We start from the raw sequence: 27,616 nt of genomic DNA on the forward strand, positions 1-27,616 counted from the left end.
AACGAGAGTAAAATCGATTGTCGCGTGTGGGGTTTTTCGATTTTCAACTGGAACTATAATATTTTTTGACCAGTAAATTGAAACCCCGTTCACAGTGACTACTACTAGGTTTCAAAAAAGAAGCTCTGGGCTTATGTGGGAATATTAAAAGTCGAGTTTTGGAAGCGTTAGGAGAAATCTGTGTTATTTATCAGCAAACACTGAGGCAACTCAGGGGGATCCGAAGTGAAAATTATGAAATATGAATCAAGTTTCAGCAATATGGATTGCTGAACTGATTCCAGCAAAAGCAGTTCATACTGAATAATACAGCAACCCAGAAAATGTTGCTGGATGCTCAGCTACCATGTTGATCTGTCAAAACAGGCATCTATATTTGAGATTCACATTCCCGCGTTTATTGTTTTTTAATAGAAGTACTCTTTTTACGTATACTAGCCAAATCGACCAGAAATCATAACATAAGTGAGTCATATTTATATTTTTTCCAATTAAGCAATCTTTTCCATCTAATTTTAGCAAACACTCATCGCAAGATGTTCTTCCTTAATCGCTCAAATGAGTCGCAAGATCGCATGGTGAAAAGATGTTAATAGATCAACTGTTAGCCTCGATTTCGATATTAAATAAATTATTCAGTAAATGAATCATGCATTAAATACAGTGTAGGTATTGCATTCATTTATACAATTTGACAAAACGAAAACAAACTGATAATCTATCGTAAGGAGAAAACAGAAATATTGCTGGAAAACCAGCATAAAGTTGTCTAAAAAACATTTGCTGCACATTCAGCAAAACATAACAGATTTACTGAACGTTCAGTAAAATGTTTTCATTTTGACAGAAATTCTAATTGCTGAAAATTTCAGCAACTTTATTTTGCTGTAAAGTTTGCTGATCTGAAATTTCAGCAACTTTATTTTGCTGTAAAGTTTACTGATGTCCAACGATTTAAATTTGGTGTGTATATATGGGCACTCTCAAACTGCTTTGCAAGTTTCTGAGCTTTTTTTTCGCATTTGTGAATAAAATTTTACCACCTTTTTCAAGCGGTGGGATACGCTTTTGAGGTTTTTTTTTTTTGTAAGAGGAAAAGGGGTTGCAGTTCGGGTCTACACATTATTTTCAAAATGGACGTGCTCGGGCAGGGAATCGTTTTTTAATTTGTTTTTATTTTGTAAATCCCGCCATATAACTTTCATGGCAGGGCGTGTTCTTTGATATTGCCTCCTACGGACTGAAGCAGCACCTCTTGCTTCTACTATCAGTCGTTAGAGATTCAATAGCATAATTAACATAACTTTGGTTTGCAAAGGAATAGTACGATCGAAGTTATATTCCATAAATGTTCGATATTGCTCCCAATCATATATATGGTTATTGAAAGTAGAGCTGTTGGGATAAGAAATTATTTCTTGGGATATTTCAAATGTTACTGGAAGGTGATCAGAACCGAAGTCAGCATGGGTAACCAATTGGCTACAAAGTTGACATGAATCAGTTAAGACCAAATCAATAGTTCTAGGGATTTCTTGCTGAAGAAAAACATGTTGGGCTGTTTGGATATTAAATAGTGTAATACCCAGCAGAACAATCATCAAACAGAATATTACAATTGGAATTGCTTTGAGCATTATTCCAAGAGCGATGTTTTGCATTAAAATCACCAATCATGGAGAATTTAGACCTATTACGGGTAAGTTTCTGAAGGTCACCCTTGAGAAAATTATTTTGCTGGCCTACCCTTTAATTTTTCACCAGTCAAAAGAGCCAAAAACCAAGTTAGAGCATGTCATGTCATGTGTGATGTACAGTGTACAGTAATAGTGTAAAACACTTCTTCTTACTTAAATGATTTTTATTTCTTGAATTTGTGTTGTTTACATATTTGATTCTTCAAGTGACACAGATGCGTCTTTTCAACTTTAATTTGAATTTTTTAATTATTATTTTGATTTCCTAGTCCTATCAGTCCTGTTCAGAGAAAGACCACCTTGGTGGGATTGGTTTGTTTGAAATTGGAAAACTACTACTTAAAACTACTATTTACAACTACAACTAATCTACAACTACTATATAAAAATTGCTTATTAATGCATGTTCAGAGCAGAGCAGTCGGCATGCGGAAGTCTTGCCAGGCGGATTGTAAGCAGAGGTCTTCCCGGGTGGTTGGCAGGCGGAGGTCTTGCCGGGTGGTTGGCAAGCAGAGGTCTTCCCGGGTGGTTGGCAAGCGGAGGTCTTGCGGAGCGAATAACAATGGGAAGTCTGCCAGATCTGAAAAAAAAACATTTTAAGTAGGTTTAGGTTTTTTTGAAAAGAAAATCCATGGGCAGACCTAGCAGAGCAGTCGGCATGCGGAAGTCTTGCCGGTCGGATGGCAAGCATAGGTTGGCAAGCGGAGGTCTTGCGGAGCGGTCAGCATGCGAGGTCTTGCGGAGCGAATGACGATCGGAAGTCTTGCATGGCAAGTTCGGCGCTATCTGAAAAAAAAAAACATTTTAAGTAGGTTTAGGTTTTTTGAAGAGAAAATCCATGGGCAGACCCAGCAGAGCAGTCGGCATGCGGAAGTCTTGCCAGGTGGATGGCAAGCAGAGGTCTTGCCGGGTGGTTGGCAGGCGGAGGTCTTGCCGGGTGGTTGGCAAGCGGAGGTTTTGCGGAGCGAATAACAATGGCAAGTTCGGCACTATCTGAAAAAAAAAACATTTTAAGTAGGTTTAGGTTTTTTTGAAGAGAAAATCCATGGGCAGACCCAGCAGAGCAGTCGGCATGCGGAAGTCTTGCCAGGCGGATGGCAAGCAGAGGTCTTCCCGGGTGGTTGGCAGGCGGAGGTCTTGCCGGGTGGTTGGCAAGCGGAGGTCTTGCCGGGCGGTTGGCAAGCGGAGGTCTTGCGGAGCGAATAACAATGGCAAGTTCGGCGCTATCTGAAAAAAAAAAACATTTTAAGTAGGTTTAGGTTTTTTGAAGAGAAAATCCATAGGCAGACCCAGCAGAGCAGTCGGCATGCGGAAGTCTTGCCAGGCGGATGGCAAGCAGAGGTCTTCCCGGGTGGTTGGCAGGCGGAGGTCTTGCCGGGTGGTTGGCAAGCGGAGGTCTTGCGGAGCGAATAACAATGGCAAGTTCGGCGCTATCTGAAAAAAAAAACATTTTAAGTAGGTTTAGGTTTTTTTGAAGAGAAAATCCATGGGCAGACCCAGCAGAGCAGTCGGCATGCGGAAGTCTTGCCAGGCGGATGGCAAGCAGAGGTCTTCCCGGGTGGTTGGCAGGCGGAGGTCTTGCCGGGTGGTTGGCAAGCGGAGGTCTTGCGGAGCGAATAACAATGGCAAGTTCGGCGCTATCTGAAAAAAAAAACATTTTAAGTAGGTTTAGGTTTTTTTGAAGAGAAAATCCATGGGCAGACCCAGCAGAGCAGTCGGCATGCGGAAGTCTTGCCGGTCGGATGGCAAGCAGTGGTTGGCAAGCGGAGGTCTTGCGGAGCGGTCAGCATGCGAGGTCTTGCGGAGCGAATGACGATCGGAAGTCTTGCATGGCAAGTTCGGCGCTATCTGAAAAAAAAAAACATTTTAAGTAGGTTTAGGTTTTTTGAAGAGAAAATCCATGGGCAGACCCAGCAGAGCAGTCGGCATGCGGAAGTCTTGCCAGGCGGATGGCAAGCAGAGGTCTTCCCGGGTGGTTGGCAGGCGGAGGTCTTGCCAGGTGGTTGGCAAGCGGAGGTCTTGCGGAGCGAATAACAATGGCAAGTTCGGCGCTATCTGAAAAAAAAAAACATTTTAAGTAGGTTTAGGTTTTTTGAAGAGAAAATCCATGGGCAGACCCAGCAGAGCAGTCGGCATGCGGAAGTCTTGCCAGGCGGATGGCAAGCAGAGGTCTTCCCGGGTGGTTGGCAGGCGGAGGTCTTGCCAGGTGGTTGGCAAGCGGAGGTCTTGCGGAGCGAATAACAATGGCAAGTTCGGCGCTATCTGAAAAAAAAAAACATTTTAAGTAGGTTTAGGTTTTTTGAAGAGAAAATCCATGGGCAGACCCAGCAGAGCAGTCGGCATGCGGAAGTCTTGCCAGGCGGATGGCAAGCAGAGGTCTTGCCGGGTGGTTGGCAGGCGGAGGTCTTGCCGGGTGGTTGGCAAGCGGAGGTCTTGCGGAGCGAATAACAATGGCAAGTTCGGCGCTATCTGAAAAAAAAAACATTTTAAGTAGGTTTAGGTTTTTTGAAGAGAAAATCCATGGGCAGACCCAGCAGAGCAGTCGGCATGCGGAAGTCTTGCCAGGCGGATGGCAAGCAGAGGTCTTCCCGGGTGGTTGGCAGGCGGAGGTCTTGCCGGGTGGTTGGCAAGCGGAGGTCTTGCGGAGCGAATAACAATGGCAAGTTCGGCGCTATCTGAAAAAAAAAAACATTTTAAGTAGGTTTAGGTTTTTTGAAGAGAAAATCCATGGGCAGACCCAGCAGAGCAGTCGGCATGCGGAAGTTTTGCCGGTCGGATGGCAAGCAGTGGTTGGCAAGCGAAGGTCTTGCGGAGCGGTCAGCATGCGAGGTCTTGCGGAGCGAATGACGATCGGAAGTCTTGCATGGCAAGTTCGGCGCTATCTGAAAAAAAAAAACATTTTAAGTAGGTTTAGGTTTTTTGAAGAGAAAATCCATGGGCAGACCCAGCAGAGCAGTCGGCATGCGGAAGTCTTGCCAGGCGGATGGCAAGCAGAGGTCTTGCCGGGTGGTTGGCAGGCGGAGGTCTTGCCGGGTGGTTGGCAAGCGGAGGTCTTGCGGAGCGAATAACAATGGCAAGTTCGGCGCTATCTGAAAAAAAAAACATTTTAAGTAGGTTTAGGCTTTTGGAAGAGAAAATCCATGGGCAGACCCAGCAGAGCAGTCGGCATGCGGAAGTCTTGCCGGTCGGATGGCAAGCAGTGGTTGGCAAGCGGAGGTCTTGCGGAGCGGTCAGCATGCGAGGTCTTGCGGAGCGAATGACGATCGGAAGTCTTGCATGGCAAGTTCGGCGCTATCTGAAAAAAAAAAAACATTTTAAGTAGGTTTAGGTTTTTTGAAGAGAAAATCCATGGGCAGACCCAGCAGAGCAGTCGGCATGCGGAAGTCTTGCCAGGCGGATGGCAAGCAGAGGTCTTGCCGGGTGGTTGGCAGGCGGAGGTCTTGCCGGGTGGTTGGCAAGCGGAGTTCTTGCGGAGCGAATAACAATGGCAAGTTCGGCGCTATCTAAAAAAAAAACATTTTAAGTAGGTTTAGGTTTTTTGAAGAGAAAATCCATGGGCAGACCCAGCAGAGCAGTCGGCATGCGGAAGTCTTGCCAGGCGGATGGCAAGCAGAGGTCTTGCCGGGTGGTTGGCAGGCGGAGGTCTTGCCAGGTGGTTGGCAAGCGGAGGTCTTGCGGAGCGAATAACAATGGCAAGTTCGGCGCTATCTGAAAAAAAAAAAACATTTTAAGTAGGTTTAGGTTTTTTGAAGAGAAAATCCATGGGCAGACCCAGCAGAGCAGTCGGCATGCGGAAGTCTTGCCGGTCGGATGGCAAGCAGTGGTTGGCAAGCGGAGGTCTTGCGGAGCGGTCAGCATGCGAGGTCTTGCGGAGCGAATGACGATCGGAAGTCTTGCATGGCAAGTTCGGCGCTATCTGAAAAAAAAAAACATTTTAAGTAGGTTTAGGTTTTTTGAAGAGAAAATCCATGGGCAGACCCAGCAGAGCAGTCGGCATGCGGAAGTCTTGCCAGGCGGATGGCAAGCAGAGGTCTTGCCGGGTGGTTGGCAGGCGGAGGTTTTGCCGGGTGGTTGGCAAGCGGAGGTCTTGCGGAGCGAATAACAATGGCAAGTTCGGCGCTATCTGAAAAAAAAAACATTTTAAGTAGGTTTAGGTTTTTTGGAAGAGAAAATCCATGGGCAGACCCAGCAGAGCAGTCGGCATGCGGAAGTCTTGCCGGTCGGATGGCAAGCAGTGGTTGGCAAGCGGAGGTCTTGCGGAGCGGTCAGCATGCGAGGTCTTGCGGAGCGAATGACGATCGGAAGTCTTGCATGGCAAGTTCGGCGCTATCTGAAAAAAAAACATTTTAAGTAGGTTTAGGTTTTTTGAAGAGAAAATCCATGGGCAGACCCAGCAGAGCAGTCGGCATGCGGAAGTCTTGCCAGGCGGATGGCAAGCAGAGGTCTTGCCGGGTGGTTGGCAGGCGGAGGTCTTGCCGGGTGGTTGGCAAGCGGAGGTCTTGCGGAGCGAATAACAATGGCAAGTTCGGCGCTATCTGAAAAAAAAAAACATTTTAAGTAGGTTTAGGTTTTTTGAAGAGAAAATCCATGGGCAGACCCAGCAGAGCAGTCGGCATGCGGGAGTCTTGCCGGTCGGATGGCAAGCAGTGGTTGGCAAGCGGAGGTCTTGCGGAGCGGTCAGCATGCGAGGTCTTGCGGAGCGAATGACGATCGGAAGTCTTGCATGGCAAGTTCGGCGCTATCTGAAAAAAAAAAAACATTTTAAGTAGGTTTAGGTTTTTTGAAGAGAAAATCCATGGGCAGACCCAGCAGAGCAGTCGGCATGCGGAAGTCTTGCCAGGCGGATGGCAAGCAGAGGTCTTGCCGGGTGGTTGGCAGGCGGAGGTCTTGCCGGGTGGTTGGCAAGCGGAGGTCTTGCGGAGCGAATAACAATGGCAAGTTCGGCGCTATCTGAAAAAAAAAAAACATTTTAAGTAGGTTTAGGTTTTTTTGAAGAGAAAATCCATGGGCAGACCCAGCAGAGCAGTCGGCATGCGGAAGTCTTGCCAGGCGGATGGCAAGCAGAGGTCTTCCCGGGTGGTTGGCAGGCGGAGGTCTTGCGATGCGGTCGAATGCGGAGGTCTTGATGGAGTGGTTGGCATGTGTAGGTCTTGCCGGGCGGTTGACTAGTGGAGGTCTTGATGGAGCGGTCGGTATGTGGAGGTCTTGATGGAGCGGTCGGTATGTGGAGGTCTTGATGGAGCGGTCGGTATGTGGAGGTCTTGCCGGGCGGTTGGCTAGTGGAGGTCTTGATGGAGCGGTCGGTATGTGGAGGTCTTGCCGAGCGGATGGTAAGCAGAGAGTGGCGAAAGATGTGCGTGATTGATGCTCAGGAGTGGAAGCAAGAAAAACTATATCTGTAAAATGTTACATGTTATCTATGAATGTGAATGCTTAATTTAAGAAGCTGCAAACGCCGAGAATTTTTGGTGGTTTTCTTAAAACACCTTTAACTTTTTTGAAATACCAATATTTATTACAACATTACAACATTAAAAAAAATGTTAAATTAACAAAAGGCATGCTTCATTTCAAAGACAACATTAACTTAGTTATGTTGCTTTCAAATATACTTTTTTGTTCATAGTAGAGCATCTAGAAATCGAAGCCCTAATTCGCCATTTTGATCGCGTGCCTGTAAACGTCGTCAAAATGTGTTCAGCTTCCTATAACTCAATTATCATCGAAGAGCTGGAGGCAGAAAAAGTTTCGATTGAAGAAATCTAGTTGATAACTTTTTTAAATAGTCATTCCCAACCAATTATTGAAGCATTTCTTGGTAAGAAGCTTCCTCGTTTTGTTCAGTTCTAGGTTCCTAACATTATTATTGTGGATTTCTTAATATTTTTTATATCCCCTTTACAATCAGAAATTTTAAATGTGTGCTTATTTCCTGTTCTACACTGTCCCCCCCTCGGAATAAACTGAAGTGCGAGGTTTCATTAATTAATGAATCATTAATTTCTTGCAATCTTTAGATTCCTTAAACAATTCGTAAAAAAATTAATTTATCACTTTTCCACCCTTGTTAATTATTAATTTTAGTTTTCTTCCTAATGTTATTGAGCATGATTTCCGACATCTTTATCAATAATTTGAATGAGATAACTTGAAACTTGTTCCTAAGAAAATACGTGGGAAAATTAAAAAAAAAAATTGTGACGTGTTTCTAGGGATATTAAAAAGATCCACGAATGAAAAAAACTAACTTAATTTTAATACAACTAGAAAAACATAAAACTTGAAGACAATGACTAGAGTTTTGAAAGGTTCTGGCACCCTGGATACATTATTTATAAACATGTTGTATTTTTATACAAATTCATAAAAGACCGATGAAGTTAAGCTCGAGTCATTTAATATCTGGACGCACTGTTTATTTTACTGCAGTGCTTCTAGCGGTCGGATCTGGAATGTTTTGACAGCAGTTGGTTTTGAAATGTTTCCTCTTTCACACTAAACAAAGAAAAGAAATCCCTATTTCTACAATTGTCTATCATTATAATTATCAAACTTGGAACTTTCCCCTTAGTAATCTGCATTAAAGTCTATGTTTACCAATTGCGGATAACCCTTTTAGATTAAACAATAGAAAACCCTACTTAGGTCTGTTACTTACCTCAGCATCCTTTATCAGCCCACTCCACGGCGATTCGCATATTGTGCAATTGTTATTGTTGGCTACTGCTTTCCATGCACAAACCCCACAATAGGGTTTGTGCATGCATGGCGCAAGCGAAATCGATGCACTCTTTGTGCATATGATGCAGCCTAGCGGAAAGAAAAAACAAAAGCCATGATAAATACCTAGTGAAAATATTGTTTTGTTTCATTACGCTTCAGAACTAAAATAGGAAGGCGCTTTTATAACAGATCGAACGCATAATAATCACCGACAAACCGACATGCAACTTAAACTTAATTTTGCTCGAAAATATATAACGACAGATTCAAATCTGTCAAAACCATCGTATTTTTATCTAGATAAAAAAAATTGGTGAGGTTGTGTACAAGACACGACCGCATGGTTGACGTAGCCTACGTTAAGCTGTGTAGTGAAATTCTCGTGATTTTTTTTTTGATATTGATTTAAAATCCAGTAGAAGTAACCTATGATTTCAGTCCTATGTACATATTTTGGATTTCCTTCTTATACCCCTGACAGACTATGGCTTATATTATGTAATATAGGCTGTCTTGCAATGAGCACTCATATATCTAGTTTTTACTGGAAATCCCATGTATGAGTGCTCATTGCAAGACAGCCCATATTACATGATATAAGCCGTAGTCTGTCCGGGGTATTAGTAAAACTTGGTTAAATTAAGGACCTCATAAAAATGCGAATACATATTCTATTACATTTGATTCCTAATGTACAATCAGATATAAAGGTAGGACTTTCGAACGCTAAAAATAAATGCACACAAAAAAAACAAATGCACACAAATTACCAAATATAGCTGTTTTTTAAAGATTTCGTTTGCGTTTTGTGGACGCACAACATCCATCATTTGGCATAAGAACACGGGGCGTTTCTGTGGTGGGAAAAAGCGACTTCCATATCTATCACAGATTACAAATTCGACAGTGAGTATGCATAAGGGCGTATCAGCGATGATCGATTCTCTCGTTTGTTAATTACTCGCTTGGATTAACATTTCTCGGTGCGTTTGCTGTTGCTTTTGATTGCCAATACAACCTGTTACAGCACTACATTGAACAAATTTCAGGTAATATTCAAGCTGACATTAGGACATTGCATTAGGTCCTAAGTAACATTGACCGATTATCTTCGTCGACTTTCTCTTTCGTTAATAACTTGAGTACATAACTGTTTATTGTGTCTTTTTTTACTTTAAATGATCTTTATTTCTTGTATTAATGGGGTTTACATGTATGAATTAACAAGTGACACAGATGCGTCTTTTCAACTTTGGCGCATTTGAAGTTTTTAATTATTAAGTACAGTTTCTAGTCCTATCAGGCCTGTTTTAGAGTATGACCACCTTGGTGGGATTGGTTTGCTTTAAATTGAAAAAGGAGACTACTTATAACTACTATTTACAACTACAACTAACCTATAACTACTATATACACCTAACCTAGTTACTATGTACAAATTACTGATCAAAGCATGTTCAGATTGCGTACATTTTTGAATAAATTTGTTCCTAATTTCATCAAATTTTGAATCTATTCTGGGAATATCCGCCTCTTGGTGGAGGTCCGTTATTCTTGTTTCGAAAGGACGATCGAGGATCATCCTAAGCACTCTGTTCTGAGCAACCTGGATTTTGTTCCTGTGAGTTTGTGCACATGATTCCCACACCGGAGCTGCGTAGAGGATCGCAGGTGCTATAAAGGGTGTCCACGATGATATTGCCACACACAAAATTGATTCGCAAAATTCGAGTTTTCATCCGATTGCCATCAAATTTTCAGCGATTGAGAAATAACTATTAAACTTCATTTTACCATTTTACTCGTATTTTATTTACAGTCCACACGCAAATGCCCGCACCTTGGCCTTAACCCCGGCCATAAGATTCTGCACAACCTGTGAATCAACCGTTTTTTGCATGTAAACCCATACTTTCTTCAGTTCCTCGACTGTCTTCACTACCTTAGGTCGTTTAAGAAGGTGCTGCTTCATAATCGCCCAGTACTTCTCGATGGGGCGGAGTTCCGGAGTGTTGGGAGGGTTGAACATTTTCGGCACGAAATTGACCTTATTGTCCGCATACCACTTCAGCACGTCCTTGGAGTAGTGGCATGAGGCCAAATCCGGCCAGAAGATTGTTGGGACGTTGTGGGTCTTCAGGAGAGGAAGCAGCCGCTTCTGGAGGCACTCTTTTATGTACACCTGTCCGTTCATCGTGTCCTGGGTCACGAAAGGTGCACTCCGCTTCCCGCACGTGCAGATGGCTTGCCAAACCAGGAATTTCTTCGCAAATTTGGACATCTTCTGAGTGCGGACATGCTCCGGAACGCTGAACTTATCCTTGGCCGTGAAAAACAGGTTGCCGGGGATCTGTTTGAAGTCGGCCTTCACATATGTTTCGTCGTCCATGATGCAGCATTCAACTTTCGTCAGCATGTTGAGGTACAACTTCCTGGCACGGGTTTTGGCGGACTTGTTCTGCTTCTCGTCGCGATTAGGGGCCTTTTGTACCTTGAACGTTCGAAGCCCAGCCTTAGTTTGGCTTTCTGGACAAAACTTCGGCTTAGGTGCAGCTTCTTAGCCACATCCCTAACGGAGGCGTTCGGCTTTCGGTTGAAGGCCCCAACTACGCGGTTGTGATTTTTGGTGTTGTACGGAATACTTTTTCCTTCACTTCTGGGCTTCCGATCGGTGGTCAACCGTTCCTCGAACCGCTTAATCACTCGCGACACCGTGGAATTCGCGATTCCCAACGTTTTAGCGATGGAACGATGCGAGAGATCCTTGTTCTCGTGATGAATGCGCAAGATTTTATCACGCACGAGCTGTTCTTTTGACTCCATTTCCGCGAGTTTTGATCACAGGACTTTAAAACTTGCAGGATGTAAATAATGCACTATGAATTAAATCCACCCAAATTTTCATTAAATTCTACCCAACGGTTAAAAAGTTAGAGCAATTTCATAGTGTGGCAATTTCATCGTGGACACCCTTTAATTTGTTTGTAGACAGCCAGTTTGTTCACCCTTGAGAGGCGGGATCTGCGACAGATCAGCGGATACAGACACCTGACCAAAGCAGAACACTTGACTACGGTTTTCTCTACATGCGAACGGAAGAGGAGCTTTTCATCGAACAACATCCCGAGATAGGTAACTTCGGCGGACCACTCAACCCTTGTACCATCCATGATTATAGTACAAGATGGAGCCGGTTTTAGTTTGGGTGATTGTCGATGGAGGAACATGTTTGCTTGTGTTTTGGAGGCATTGATTTTGATTTTCCACTTGGTGGCATAATCAGCAAAGACGTCAAGGCATCGTTGAAGCTTGTTTGTTATTTCGCGTGGCATCCTACCCTTGAAGGTTATTGCGGTATCATCTGCGAACAGGAAGAACACGCAACCGTCTCCGAGGGGAGGAATGTCGGAAGTGTAGATGCTGTAAAGCAAAGGGCCCAACAGACTTCCTTGCGGAACACCTGCTGGGATGGAGAACGTGTCGGAAAGACAACCATTTAACGATACCTTGAACGACCTTTGCTGAAGGTAGTTACGGGTGATTTTTACAAGATGTAAAGGAAAATTGAAGTTACAAAGCTTGTATACAAGCCCATTGTGCCAGACATTGTCAAACGCTTTCTCAACGTCTAACAATGCCATGGCTGTGGACTTGCATACAGCTATGTTACTTCGGATGTTATTCATCACCCGTACTAGCTGGTGATTGGTGGAGTTGCCCTTCCTGAACCCAAACTGTTCCGGAAGGAGAATGTTGTTTTCCTCGACATTCTTGAGCAAACGATTGAGAATGAGTTTCTCGAACAATTTGCTCAGCGCTGAAAGGAGGCTGATTGGACTGTAGCTTGAAGCTAATGTTGGGTTCTTCCCGGGTTTGCGGATAGGTATGATTTTCGCTGTCTTCCAGACGCTTGGAAAGTAGTGCAGTTCCAAGCATCTGTTGAAGACAGCGGCCAGCAGAGAGTGAACCTTCATGCTGAGGTTTTTCAACACTAGGTTGAATATTCCGTCAAACCCGGGGGCCTTCATGTTTTTGGTGCATTTCAGCGCTGAGCAAATTTGTTCCACTGAGATCCTATCCTCCGGAGGGATGGCACAAGGGGAGGGATCAAGGTAAGAGTACGCATTGCGTAACCTGATCTTCGAGCGGACTTTGGATGCTGGAGCCAAGCAAGTGCGATTTGGCAATATGCTCACCAATCGCATTTGCTTTCTCCTGAGGGGTGATTATGAGCCGATCGTCATCATTTTCATCTTTGATTGGTGAAATGGGTTTGGGGTGCGTCTTTAGGACCTTGGCCACCTTCCAGAATGGTCTAGAGCGATCGTCCAGATTCTGGACGAGCCGCCCGAAACTTTCGTTCCGAAGTGAGACCATTCTGGAAGCAATCTCCTTGTTCAGATTGGCCATTTCACGTTTCCTCCACGCTTCTCGAGTTGGGTGTGGGAATCAATGGCAATAAACTTACCCCTTACAGGAACTCGTCGGACGCACGCTTTGTCAGCCACGGTTATGGCTTGGTGGAGTCCCTCCAACGCTCGGTCGATGTCCTCCACGGTGTCAAGCGGCGGGTTGTCAATGATGTGCCTGTCTACCAATCGTCCAAACTGGGCCCAGTTTACGCGGTAGTAGTCCTTGCGCAGGCTTGGAGCAGGGGCCACGTTGCAGCCCAGTTCAGCCACCACCACCACCGGTTGGTGGTCGGAGCTGAGTTCGTTCAAGGCTACCGGCGTGGACAAGCCGGTATTTGTCAGGAACAGGTCTAGCGTCGATGGGTTGCCCGCCGGTGAGATGAAAGTTGGCTCGTCCGAGAACCAAACGGAATACAGCCCATGCTGCGAGTGGTCGAACAGTAGACAACCGTTCTGGTTCTGCTGGTAGTTCCACCAGGCCTCATGGCGAGCATTCAGATCTCCTCCAACAACGAAGCGGGAACCGGTACGGGTGATGGTGGACAGGTCCTTCTTGAATTTAGCCGCTAGACCGCTGCTGGCGGCACACTGTCGAGGGCAGTAGACGGCGATGAACTGGACGTAATCGACGACTCCACCTCCACGCCAAGGGCCTCGATGATTGAGGTGCGGATGTGAGGAAGGGTGTAGAACTTGATTCCTTTATTGACGACGAGAGCACTGTCTGTCGGAACCTTGATGTGCACCACCACAGTTGGCGCATTTTAAAGCCACGGCTCCATCTGCAGGGCAGTTGGAAGTGGCGTGTTCTTGGGCGCAGTTGCTACAGCGTGGCTTGATGTTGCAGTTACGAATGCCGTGTCCAAAGTTCAGACATCGTTGGCACTGGGTCACATCGCGATGGCCTCCACGGTATGGCTCCCATCGTACGATGATGGAATAGATTGAGCGGATAGCCTGCACCGCATTCAGCGACACCGTTCCCTTCTTGAAGTGCACCAGAAAAAGACAATCCGGGTACGTCTTCACGTTTTCGTCTCTCCTCGTCATTCGAAAGACAGCTCTTGGGGCCAGCTTGTACCGGTCCTTGATTTCTTCTTCGATCGCCTTGGGGTCAAAGTTCGGTAGGCCCCTGATGACTACTTTGAAAGGCTTCTCACCGGGGATGTCGTGCGTGAAGTATTCCGCGTAGGAATCCTTCAGGAATTTGACGGCGATTTCGTATTCCGCTTTCGTCTGGAGCATTACCTTCGTGCCGATCCTGCTCAGCTTGTACTCAGCTGCGATGCCCAGCGATGCAAAATCGCCAATGAGCGTGTTGAGTGGCACTGCCTTCACCACCAGTGGAGGAAGCTTCACTTTTGCCGCACTCACGCCGGCAGAATTCTCGGCTTCGACGGCGTCGCCGAATTCACCGATGTCGCTGGCGTTTGTTGCGGTAACATCGGACTGGCCTTGATTCTTCTTCCTCTTCTTCGTCCGCTTCACCAGGACCGGGGGGTATTCCCAACATCGGTGGGAAGAGAAGCGTACCTGTTTGAGCTACCCTCATCACTGTTCTTCTTCTCTGCTTTCTCTCTTAGCCTGCTCCGGGAGCGCTGTCTTCCCATCACACGAGGCGACCGACACTACTGACAGAGCGAGCAAAAACCGACTCGACAGAGCGAGCAAAAACCGAACTACACTGCTAGACGGTCTAGCAACAAACGATCAGCACGTTAAAAAAAAAAAAAAGAAAAAAAAAACTTGACGGTACCTCTATTTATGCTAAGAGATTAGCATTGCAAGTCCCTCCTACTTGGAGAATTATGCAATCAAACGGCTTGCTATGCCTCGCCCCCATAAGCAAAAAATCCGGGAATTTATAAACCGTTCTATAGCATAATTTTCCAAGTAGGATGGACTTACATAGCTAATCTAAAAGCATAAATAGAGGTACCGTCTGATAATTTCAGCGCTTGGTACAGAAATCTGTAATCTGTGATAAGGAAATCCCTTTTTTCCACAACAGAAACACCCCGTTTTCTTATGCAAAATAATGGATGTGTGATTACAAAACGCACGAAATCTTTAAAAAAAAAATTAAATATTTTTTAATTCAATCGGTAGATAAAAGATGTACCGTGAATTGAATAGATGGATTTCAAGCGTTGTTCTGATCGCGAGATATTCACGATCAATTACGAAATAGGTGCATAAATGTCCACCACGTTTTTTTTAAGTGCTTTTTATAGCATTCTGATGAAGCCCTACCTGCATATTAAAATAGTAACATAAATGTTGAGACACAGCACTGATTTCCACTGTTGCCCAATTTCTTAATAATCGCTTAGGGAACATGCATAAATGAAGTAGCAGTTGGGGGGGGGGAGGTGGATAGTTTTCAAAAGTTGTGACCGGCCGGTGTCGGTTTATCGGTGTAATAATACCTGCTAAAGTACTAATTGATTTTCAAAGTAGGTAATTAAACAAATGTGTACCTTCTAGTGCTTCCAATGCCTCGTTTTCCACTACTGGTATGCAACCAAACTCAAAATTCTTAGTGCTTGTATTTAAAGAAATAAGAAATTTATGAATGTCACCATCACTGTCGTACATATGGGTGCACTTCAATACCAGTTTCTGCCGGTCGCTCTGTTCTCGTCGGTACGGCAGACTCTGCACACGACCGATCTCATAGCTTACCGTTTTCGCCATCGCAATGATTTTTTCTGCAAACGAACATTAGTAAAAAGTATTTCATAACTACAATTATAATATCGATTTTGCACCACCAAGTTCAATTCGAGCTCATTTGGTTACGATCTCATATTCCACTAATAGTTGTAGTTTATATGATAATTACTATGGTGATCTTTTTAATGATTTACGGGTAAGCTTGTTATTTTCCTTTGTTTCGACTATACATATATATATATATATATATATATATATATATATATATATATATATTTGTACTAGTCTACGTCGGTTGACGAAAAATATATAAAAATAATTATTTCTGGGAAATTTTTCCATCTGATATTATCAGTGAACTGTTTTTAGGGCAACACTGCATCTATGAATAGTAGCAACAGTCAATACGAAACTTACGATTTTAAATTGGCTCAGTACTTGACTAGCCCATTGGCTCCAAGTTTTACGGACTTTTTTGGAAAGGGAAACAGTTGATAGCTCATCCCGGGAATTCCCGGTAAACGGGAAATATTTTAGTTCAGGAACTAATAAAGTATTGAGTTGAATTCATGGCAATTATTATTAAATATTCAATTTCAACTTCTTTAGCGTGATTTTCTAAATATGGAATAGTTCAACCACTTCATTTAAATATTGTTGCTTCTATAGGAAATTTTCTTTTCAAACTGCCTCGCACTTTTTACGACTACTCTCGGGAGTTTCTTTTGACCTAACCCTGAAAATATTTCCGTGTTCTCCAAAAAGTTTTATTTTCAACTTTACAATATCTTTTCATCTGTTTTCATCAGAAGCTTCTTCAAGAAGTCCTTCTGGCTGCTACAATAGCTTCGGTTGACTTTTGCTGGCACGTTCATCAAACTTGTTTTCATTGGAAGTTTTTATTCAATCGTTTTTATCTACCCAGAAGTTTTCTAGTCTTTTCCGAAGGTTTGTTCAGATTTTTTTGATACTTATTTTTGACTTTGCATGAAAATGTCTTCTAATTTTCCCTAGAATTCTTCCTGACTTCCCCCAGAAATTTGTTCTAACTGCCCTCGCTAAATTTCTTCGACTTCTTCCGGAATGTGTTTACGATTTGCCTTAGAAGATCTTTATATTCATCAGGAAATTTTCTACAAACGGTTTCCTTAGAAGTTTTTTTTAAATATTCTGGGAAATTATCCGTAATTTTCACCGAAAAGTATCACGGGATGTCCCGGGTAGGAAACACTAGTCACAAGTATGTCTATAAGCGTACCCCATTCTCGTACTAGAGTCTGTCAACAAAAATTTGATTCGCCTTATCAATTTGACAAAGTTTGATGAGCGATTCGTGGATTTTCCTATGTTCTGAGGGGTGCTTCAATTAGCTTTCAACCGAAGGTCTACCACTTCCTGTTCCAACAAATTGATCATGTTTCTTCAGAACCCCCTGGTATTAGTGTACCAGACTTTCGATCCCAAGCTTATTGAAGCACCCCTTGGAACTTAAGAAAATCCACGAATCCCTCATTAAACTATATCAAATTTATAAGGCGAATCAAAACAAACACAGATTCTAGTACGAGAATGGGATACGCTTATGAATGTACTTGGGACCAATGGACTCGTCAAGTCATGAGCAAATTTAAAATCGTTAGTTTCGTATTAATTGTTGAAAGTTGCCTGGAGTTTTTTTTGGCAATGTTGCCTGCTGAGTAGTTGATGGAGCATATCAGAAGAACATCATCTATCTAATTAATTAATAACTAACTATTAGGACATTGAATCAAAAAGTGGTTTTGAGCAAAGTTGTAGCTGAGAAGTTTTCCTATAGGTACAGATGGCAAACATGCCGGTAAACTATTATGGCAAAATGTTAGGACGAGGAGAACATAAAGTTCACTTTTCCCATAGTAATTCCCAAATTTTGAGGGAATTATTTGGACCGGATTTGGAATCAATTGAGCTTGGTGGAGCAAAATTAATATTTTGAACCACTATAATCGATAACTCAGATTATCCCAATATGGAGTGTGGCAAAAAATATCGCACGACATATTGCGCCAAGGAATAAGTACTGGAGAATAGAAAAGGGCCTTACAACATTGGTAAACAATCCGTTTTATGGCCCTCTCTCCAACCCAAACGAAGGCCGCCTACGCAAACGAAAACCATGATCGTATAGGGGAAACTTTCTTCTGTTGGTTTGCGTGGCCGCAGTTCGCTTGGTGAGGAAAGGGCTTTAGAACGGTTTGTTTACAAAAGATGATATGCCCTTTTTATAAAAGTATACAAACCAACAAAAATCCACGCAGCTGGTGACACTCCAATTTCGCGAAGCATTTTGGAATGATAAGATTCTGCTGCATTATTGGACGTGTGTTCCACGTGATATGTTGAATACACGTGCGGGTTTATGTTCCGGAGCCACTGCATGCGGAGGTAATTTTCGAACGACTCTGCTGCTTCTCGATCGCGTGTTTTGCCTTTAATATGGCGGATAGCGATTTGAACGCCTTCGGCTATCTTATCCGCAGGCAAATGGGGGAGCTGCATTGCAATGCGGTACTCTGCGTAGTCCGCATTACTTTGCTGTACCCCCATTTTATTTATTATGTACCGCCTGACCGCCTATAATTGATAATTTATTAAAAGGATACTCGATAACGAGAAGATAAATGAATCTGTTGTCCATAACTTTGTTAACCTTTGCACCGTTATATAGAAATAATCCTGAAAATCAAATTCGTCAAAATTTATGGCGGTGCGACTGTAGGGAGCGCTGTAGGCGTTAAATTTTCTTAATTTTCAACCTTTGGTTTATGGGGAACGCCTTACTTTTGGTGAGAGCGAGGTGCGAGCCTATCGCGCTATGTACGGTTTTCATTGCGAACAGGCATAGTGTTAGATACTAAAACTATCTAATATCATAAAAGTATAATTTGTTCCTAGAAGAAAAATTGAATTTCCTACATCTAACTTAACCTAGAGACATTATTTGCTGTCTACCTTACAAACTACGAAACAGATCTAATTTATTATACACTAGTACCAACAATCAATACGAAACTAACGATTTTAAATTGGCTCACCACTTTAGTAGCCTATTGGTCCCAAGCAAACGATTAACGTACCCTATTCTAGTTGAAATTCTATTACTACACTATGTTTGTTTTGATTCGCTATGAAAGTTTGACAGATAACATCAGGGGTGTGTGGATTCATGCAGAACATGCAGGGGTGAGTGAAATAGCTTGGAACTGCTTGGAACCGTTGTTCTGGTACTGAGTGAGCCAAAAATAATAATGATTTTCTTCGGGACCCAGTGGTCTTAGAGTTACCTCTATGGCACAACTCTCCCAGATTGGCGTTCCGTACTCAATGGTGGGGAGAATGATTTGCTTGTGGACGGCAAGCTTGTTTTTAAGGGAAAGGGTGGACTTCCTGTTGATAAGTGGGTAGAGCGACCTAATCAAGATGTTGCACTTGGTGGATGTTTTGTCCACATGGGACCGGAATAGCAACTTGCTGTCAAGGGTGAGACCAAGGGAGACGACTTCACTCGACCATTCAATGGGAGTGTTATCAAGGTGGACTTTTGAGTTACCAGGCGGAACAAGCCGGGGTGAATTGGAGTGTGGAAACAGGATGGTTAGTGTTTTAGCTGCATTGATACAAATCTTCCAGCTTTTAAAATAGTCGGACAGAACATCCAGGCCTGATTGGAGTTTTCTTGTCAGAGCACGGATCACTCGACCCTTATAGATGATGGCAGTGTCATCCGCAAACATTGACAAAATACCACCACCCGGAACATCTGACGTGAAGATGTTAAAGAGGATAGGACCAAGGAGGCTACCCTGGGGAACCCCAGCATCAGCGTTGAACGTATCAGAAGGAGAATTGTTCAAGAAGACCTGGAATGATCTGCCCGACAAGTAGTTTTTGATGATTTTAACAAGGAAGATCGGGAAGTTGTATCTATGCAGCTTGTACACTAGACCATCATGCCAGACATTGTCGAACGCCTTCTCGACGTCCAACAATGCCATGGCAGATGTATTGGAAACGGATATCAGTTTTTCGAATAGCTTCGAGATGGAGGACAAGAGGCTGATGGGGCGATAGCTTTTGGCACTGGTAGGGTCTTTGCCAGGTTTGTGAATTGGAATAACTTTGGCTAACTTCCAGCATGCAGGGAAGTAGCCAAACATTAAACACTTGTTGAAGACCACTGCAAGGTGCTTGAAGAAGTAAACACTCAAGTTTTTCAACTCGAGGTTGACCACTCCATCGACACCAGCGGCCTTCATGTTCTTTGTTGATTTAATCGCTGCTATCACCTCATCAGCCGATATTCTACTTTCGTCAGGGACAACTGCGGGGGTGGCAGCGACTCTAGACATTGCCTCTGATACTGCAGGCTCGTGGGGACTCACCATGGCGTGGCCAAGGTTATGTGAATTTACAAAGTGTTGTCCAAGAGCAATGGCCTTTTCAAATGGGGTTATTAGTAAAGATGGGTCCGAATTTTGGTTAGGAGAGGAAAGGGGAGGAATGGGCCTCGGCTTATTTTTAAAAATCTTTGCCATTTTCCAGAATGGCTTAGCACAATCTGGGAGAGAGCGAATCTTGTTGGCAAAATCGATATTTCTGAGATCCACCATCCTGGCTTGGATGATTTTGTTCAAACGGTTGCAATTGGTCTTCAGGATAGGCAGACATGTACGCTGGTACTGCCTACGAATCGTATTGCGGAATCTAATGAGGTCTTTAGTGGGCCTGTCAAGGTTCAGAGTATTACTCACCTGTCTGGATACTGGCACATGTAGCTCCCTGGCCCGGGAAATTGCTTGCTCGATGGAGCGCAGACACCGGTCAACATCTTCGGACGATTCCGGTTGGACATCGTAGTCTACAGCGGTGTCGACGCAATGTTGGAACTGACCCTAGTCAACACGATGATAGTTGCGCCGGAAAGCTTCAAATCGATTTACGGAGGATCCCACCTCAGTCACCACCGGGTAGTGGTCCGAGCTGAGTTCCTGATAGGTGATAGGTTGAGCGATGTTGTTGCCCATGTTGCTGATGAAGATATCGATGGTAGCATGAACACCGGACCGACTCAACCGGGTGGGAGTTTCCGGACTCAAGATGTTGTACTGCGCTTCCTGCAGGTCGTTGTTCAGGATGGTGCCGTATTGATTGCGCCGATTGTTGCCCCAAGCTTGATATTTGGCGTTCAGGTCGCCAGCGATGATAAAGTTTTCCCGTCGTCGTGTTAGCTTGATATATATGTCGTCGCAGATCTGCTGCCGATCCGTCCCTGATGTTGACTTGTTTGGGGCAGTAAGCCGCGACGATGGTGATGGGGCCGATAGGAGTAGAAACTTCCACCCCTACGGCTTCGATGATCTTCAGCTGAAAGCTGTGCATCAGTCGACAGCAGATGTTTCTCCTTAGTGCAATAGCCACTCCTCCTCCTCCACAGTTGGTTCGATCTAGCCTCACGAGCCGGAAATCGGGAAGGTAGACGTTTGTTTCAGGCTTCAGGTGGGTTTCAGTTATGATGGCAATGTCGATGTTTCGTTCATTGAGAAACTCAACAAACTCGATGTTTTTGCTCTTCAAGGAGCAAGCGTTCCAATTTACGATCTTTATGGCTTCACGGTCCATACTTAGTGACAAGGGACAGGGCAGCATGTAGCTGTTCAGACCGAGTCTTGCAGGTGTGCAAGATGATGATGACCTCGGCCACGAGCGTCACAAGTTCCTCCGAGGTGAACGGAGAATCGTCGACAGGCTCACCTGGCATTGGCTGTGCAGCAGCAGCAGCGGGACGATGCTGGACTGTTCGATTGTTAGGAATACTCACATGCTTGACTTGTTGCTAAGCGGGGCTAAGTTCGGAACATGTCGACGGGGCTGGAGAGCTGGGTACTGGACTTCCGTGCGTGCAGGAGGCGAACGATGATTACGGAGGCGACCGGGCTGATTGTTGATCGTAGCCTTCCGACGGATATTGATGAACTCCACTCGCTTGGGACATCCGCGATTGGAGGCTTGGTGGTTTCCTCCGCAGTTGACACACGTTGGCTCGATGTCATCATCTTGTTCACAGGACGCAGTTGGGTGAGTTCCAGTACACTTGCCGCAGATTGTCTTCATATGGCAGTTTTTGGTGCCATGGCCGTAGGAGAGGCAGTTCATGCACTGCGTAACATCACGATGTTGGGGTTTGTAGTGCTCCCAACTGATGATGACCTGAAACAGGTCCCGGATTTTGGATCTCAGAGCCGCTAGACTGGTGAGGTGCACCAGAAACAATTGGTCACAGAAGCTGGTGTTGTGGTTGGAACGCCGGTTGATCGGGAACACCGCCACAGGCTTCAGCCCAAGCCGCTCCAGCTCGGATTTCACCGCAGCTGCCTCAAACGACGGTAATCCACGCAAAACCAGCTTCAGTGGCTTGCTCGATGGCAGATCGTGTGTGAAGAAGTCAACGTAGTTTTTCTTTAGGAAACATCCTGTTTGATTGTACTCCTCCAGTCTGGAGCACATGATTTTGATGCCGATGCTGCAAAGCTTGAAGCGAGGCAGCAGCTTGTGTTTTGCCAGCTCGGCACGCAGCTTGGCAACATCCTTCTCCGGCGTGAAAAGCGGGGAAATCCGCTCTCTTGCAGCGATGGGAACGGCGTCACCATCGCCATTTTCTTCGGGGAGCACCGCAAAAATGGTTGGCTTGCAGTACCCGTTTTCCGGCGTCATCCTGCGACGCGCTGGGCTGGATTAGCACCTTCTTTGAAGGGCCCGCTGCTGTATCATTGGTACGTTTACGCACCATTTGTTTTGTGTTGGCAAGTTGCAGTAAACTTGCCAGAACGCGCGAAGGTGGCGACGCTTCCACGGCGCAACGCGACAGCACAAACCGAATCGAAACTAGAACTCGAGCGAAAAAGACAACGAACTGAACAGCTCAACAGTCGAGCAAAGAGTCTGATGGTGGAAGCGATTTGGCAGACCCTTTTCTAGACGAACATTTTGGCTGCTCTTACTCATCCACTATTCTTGCGTAATTAGTTTTCACCGAGCTCCAATCAGATCGACCGTCTTGCCAGAAAGCGCTGTGGAAGGCAAATTTGCGCACCAGCTGGAAAGCGATGTCCGTGCGAGAGAATATAGATTCATCCCATCCGTCCGCTCTTCTGATTGGTTCGCTAAATATTCCTATTTTGTTCGTTAAATTACGTAATTGTTCAACTATTTTCACTTTTTGTACTATACTCCAAAAAAATAACTGAATAATGTCTCCATCGAACGTTTAAATTGTCATGAATGGTTTTGAGAAATATGCGTTCAAAACCTGACCACTTTTCGTAACGCGGCCGATTTTGGTTTTTTGAAATTGCACCCCCAATATGTTGCCGAAAGACGTAATCCTACGTCAAAAAAAAAAACATAATAATCAGTACCATCTATCGAAGTCTGTTTTTGTTCTACACGATTGATACATCTGCTCCCTCCCCAGATGCCCGGAAATAAAACCAGAACCACCTGACGAATGTTTTCCATAATTACGCAGATTGTTCTACTTTATGTGAAATTTTCAGCCAATTCCATGACGAAACAAAAAAGTTATACTCATCCAAACATTGCTATTCCTATCCCTGTTGGCAATGGAAACCGTAAATAACGCGTTAAACCCTCACCAAAAGTAAAGCGCGTGATGTTGAGTTCAAACGCTAATAACTTTTCGGGGTTAATTCTTCAGCAAAGTTGTTCCCTATACTCCAAAGGTTCTTGAAAGTTTAAATTAATAAAATTCAACACCTAAAGCGCTCCCAAGAGTCGAAAATGTAAAGGTGCCTCAATCTCCCATACATTTTGACTATTATTTCCTGGTCCTCTACACAAGGTGGTATGATTTGGAATTCCAGGATTTAACTCATTTGGGTCACTCTAATGTACATAGCAAACCGTATAAATACCTGCTTAAAATGGAATAGGCATCCCTGGTGCGTCGCATTTTTGAAAACCGCCCGGCAAACATTGATTAGCGATTTTTCAAAATCGCTGCAAGTTCCGGTCACTGTTACCGGCGGAATAACAGTGAGAAGTTTTTTAGAATTTCTACGTATTGCTCGACGCTCGGGGACGCAATCTCCGATGGCATGAACGCCAACGGAAAGACCTATAAAAATAAAATAAAAGTTTGAGGTTGTGTGCAACAATCACCGCATGGTTGACGTAGAGTTACGCAATGTAGTTATTAATATGTTATAATATTTTTACGTATTACGTATGCTTAATATGCCTATATCGGACCAATCAAACTCTTTTTCTATTTAAAAATAAGTATAAAGCATTCCGTACCATTACTTCCAACATTTCAGACCACACACAGGCATGCTGTCATTAATTAGTTAATTTATAGAATTGATGATGCCTTAATGAGCCATCCCAAGCCTAATATTATAGCATTTAGGATGAAGTAATATGAAATATAATGAAATAATTATGCAACATAATGTTCTTACCATATTTTAGTATGCATCCACCCGCACCGAGGGGAACGCAGAACACTGTATTGAGTGCGTTGTATTCAAAATACTGTAAGAGTTCACGGTATTTAAAAATAATACGTAAGTATTATAGAGGCATTAAAGTAATCCAAAGTATTTAAAAAGTACTAACAGTAATTAAAAGTATTTAAAGAGGTACCAAATATACATCATTAACAATATAGTTCACGCTTCGATTTTACATACATCGTATTTTTTATACAAAGTATTTTCTTTACCTGACCATAACATTGCTATAACCAATTTTCACTTGGAATATCATGCACTGTCCGGTATCACGAATGTTTATCGACTCCCGAGCAGTGTTCGGAAAATCATTCTCAAATCTCATTCATTGAGCCTCCTTGCGAGAATAAACTCGCGTGAGAATGCGACACACAAAATTCACGCTTGAGATTCTCATGCATATTCACGCACTCATACTCACAACGCAGAACAATCATTCCAGCTTTAAACTCATAACAACCATTCAAACGTCAATTGATAGCATGCTCATATATCTTGTGTTAGTTTTATAACCTGCATCTGAGGCACAAACAATAGTAAAAACAATTAATAGCACCGACATGTGAAGAAATGAATGTTTGAACCTGAAAGCTCATCGGTGCATAAACTTATGCATGACGTTTGAGTTTTTGAGTTTTTCCGAACACTGCTCCCGAGAGGAGTTTGTGAATGTTTTTACAAGTTTCAACAACGATGTTAGGTAAAACTTTTGAGAAAGTACACATTATATAAAGCTCGTTGGTAAACTTTTCTGCATAACTATGATATTTAATGAAGGGATATTAGTTCCTCTTTATTATTATTTATTTAATCATGTCACATGGGGACAGATACGCTGGTTAATTCAATATTTTTCGAATCGATAAACAATCCATTTTAGCAAACCCACACACTGATTGATTACAATTTGTGACTCGAAGAATCAAGTGGATATTTTGATTTTTGAAAAGCGTCATATAAGAAAAAGTTAATAATGTAATAATGTAGAACCCCGGTGAAGGATGCTCGGGTGTAGCAACATCGAACAGGTTTGCTGTTCTACCCATTCATTTACACAGTAATTGAGGATTGCAACGATTTTTGCCTGAAATTATTAATTATTTTGTTGGGCATTTGTTCTAAAGTCTCAACATTCGAAATTCTATGTACCTCGATAGTACTGTACCAGAGAGGCAACTTCAAAATCATCTTCAGAACTTTGTGAATCCTTCGAAGGGCTTTTTTTCAGGTAGTGCAACAACTAGACCATATTGGCACAGCATAAAGCATGGCCGGTCTAAAAACTTGTTTAAATATTAGAAGTTTATTCTTCAGGCATAGTTTGGATTTCCTGTTTATAAGAGGATACAAACATTTTATATATTTGTTGCGGAAATGCCTGCGTCATCGGCGAAAAAAGATTTGTGGCAACCCTGAGGCAAATCAGGGATGTCCGAAGTGAAAATGTTATAAAATATAGGCCCAAGAATGCTACCCTGAGAAACTCCTGCTCTAACAGGTAGTCGTTCCGATTTGGAATTTTGGTAATTTACCTGCAGAGTCCTGTCAGTTAAATAATTTTGAACTAATTTCATAATATAGAGTGGAAAATTAAACTTTTTCAATTTGGCAATCAAACCTTCATGCCAAACACTGTAGAATGCTTTTTCTATGTCTAGAAGAGCAACTCCAGTAGAGCAGCCTTCAGATTTGTTTGAACGAATTAAATTGGTAACTCGTAAGTAGTTGAATGCCCATGGCGAAATCCAAACTGCTCATCTGCAAAAATTGAGTTCGTATTGATGTGAAGCATCATCAAAATTATCTTTTCAAAAAGTTCAAGTACTTATTAAAGAAAGCAAACTTATTGGACGGTAGCTAGAAGCTTCAGCTGGATTTTTATCCGGCTTCAAAATTGGAACAAGTTTTGCATTTTTCCATTTATCAGGAAAGTATGCTAATTGGAAATATCTGTTAAAGAATTTTACCAAGAAAGACAAGGTACTCTCTGGGAGTTTTTTGATGAGGATATAAAAAATTCCATCATCACCTGAAGCTTTCATATTTTGAAATTTTTTAGTTATAGATCTTAATTCGTCCAAATCAGTCACCCAGGAATCATCAAAAATATTTTCCCAGAGCAACCTGATTCTCAATAGGACTAGTAAGAACCAAACTGAAATTATGGGAACTCTCGAACTGCTTAGTAAGTTTCTGAGCTTTTTCCGAATTTGTAATTTGTAATCAACATTTTACCACCTTCTTGAAGCGCTGGAATAGGTTTTTGGGGTTTTTTCAAAATTTTAGTGAGTTTCCAAAAGGGTTTGGAACTCGGGTCTAATTTGGAAATAGTATTTTCAAAAGTTTTGTTCCTCAGGGCAGAAAATCGCTTTTTAATTTGTTTTTGCAAATCCCGCCAGATAAATTTCATGGCAGGATCGCGAGTTCTTTGTTATTGCCTCCTACGGACATTTTTAAGACGGATCAAGAGCTGAAGATCATCGTCTATTATAATTGAATCGAATTTAACCTCGCATTTTGGTACTGAGGCAGCTCTTGCTTCAACTATAGAAGTAGTCAGAGATTCAAGAGCATAATTAACATCATCTTTGGTTTGCAAAGGAATATTTGGATCAAAGTTATATTCCATAAATGTTCGATATTGCTCCCAATCAGCTCTATAGTAATTGAAAGTAGAGCTGTTGGGATTAGAAATTATTTCATGAGATATTTCAAAAGTTACTGGAAGGTGATCAGGACCGAAGTCAGCATGGGTAACCAATTGGCTACAAAGTTGACATAAATCAGTGAAGACCAAATCAATAGTTGAGGGATTTCTTGCTGAAGAAAAGCAAGTTGGGCTGTTTGGATATTGAATAGTGTAATAACCTGCAGAACAATCATCAAACAGAATATTACCATTGGAATTGCTTTGAGCATTCCGTCGTGTCTTGTCCGTTTTTTAGTTCTCATTTTTGTTCTGTTAGTCGTTAACTCGATCAAAATGAAATCAAGAAGAGTTATAAAAATAAATAAAACAGTATCACATTTTTTTTTAAATTTAATTCTCACTTTCTGTTTCGGAAAATTCAGATTCGATAAAATAATGATTGACTTAGTGATCCGTCCGGTCTAATAGCGTTCAGCTAATCGGGGTCTGACCAAATTCTATGTATAATGTTTTCTTGAACCCCCCTAATTTTAATCATGGCTACGCCCATGATGTTGGGTTTTAATCTTCTGCAAAGGCAGGCCTAAGAGCTGTACATTTTTAACTAGCACAGGAAGACATAATGTGTGTGTTTGTTGGGTAAGGTGGCGCAAGATGGGTCAGCTAGTAAATTAATGCCATATCATTTGGCTCGTTGATCGTTTGTCATTTTTTGTCATGTTTTGAGATATTTTGATGCCCTACCTAGCGGTGATGGTACCTCAATGAGCTGTATTACCAAGGTGAAGCAATCGGTTAAGTTGTGTGAGTAAAACCCGTGTACGATACAAGCAATTAGTGACGTCACTACTTGCGTTTACGTTGATTTTTTGGTTTACTAATGCAACC

The 27,616-nt window shown here is 43.0% G+C and overlaps 1 pseudogene; it reads right to left on the minus strand.

Annotated features, from left to right (window-relative positions):
• Positions 1–8,257: 8,257 nt before the first annotated feature.
• Positions 8,258–27,616, minus strand: part of LOC135699885 (uncharacterized) — a 30,014-nt pseudogene continuing 10,655 nt past the window's right edge.

Source organism: Ochlerotatus camptorhynchus, unplaced genomic scaffold, assembly GCF_037179485.1.
Source record: "Ochlerotatus camptorhynchus isolate MF236.1 unplaced genomic scaffold, CSIRO-AGI_Acam_v1.1 ptg000123l, whole genome shotgun sequence".
Lineage (NCBI taxonomy): Eukaryota > Metazoa > Arthropoda > Insecta > Diptera > Culicidae > Ochlerotatus > Ochlerotatus camptorhynchus.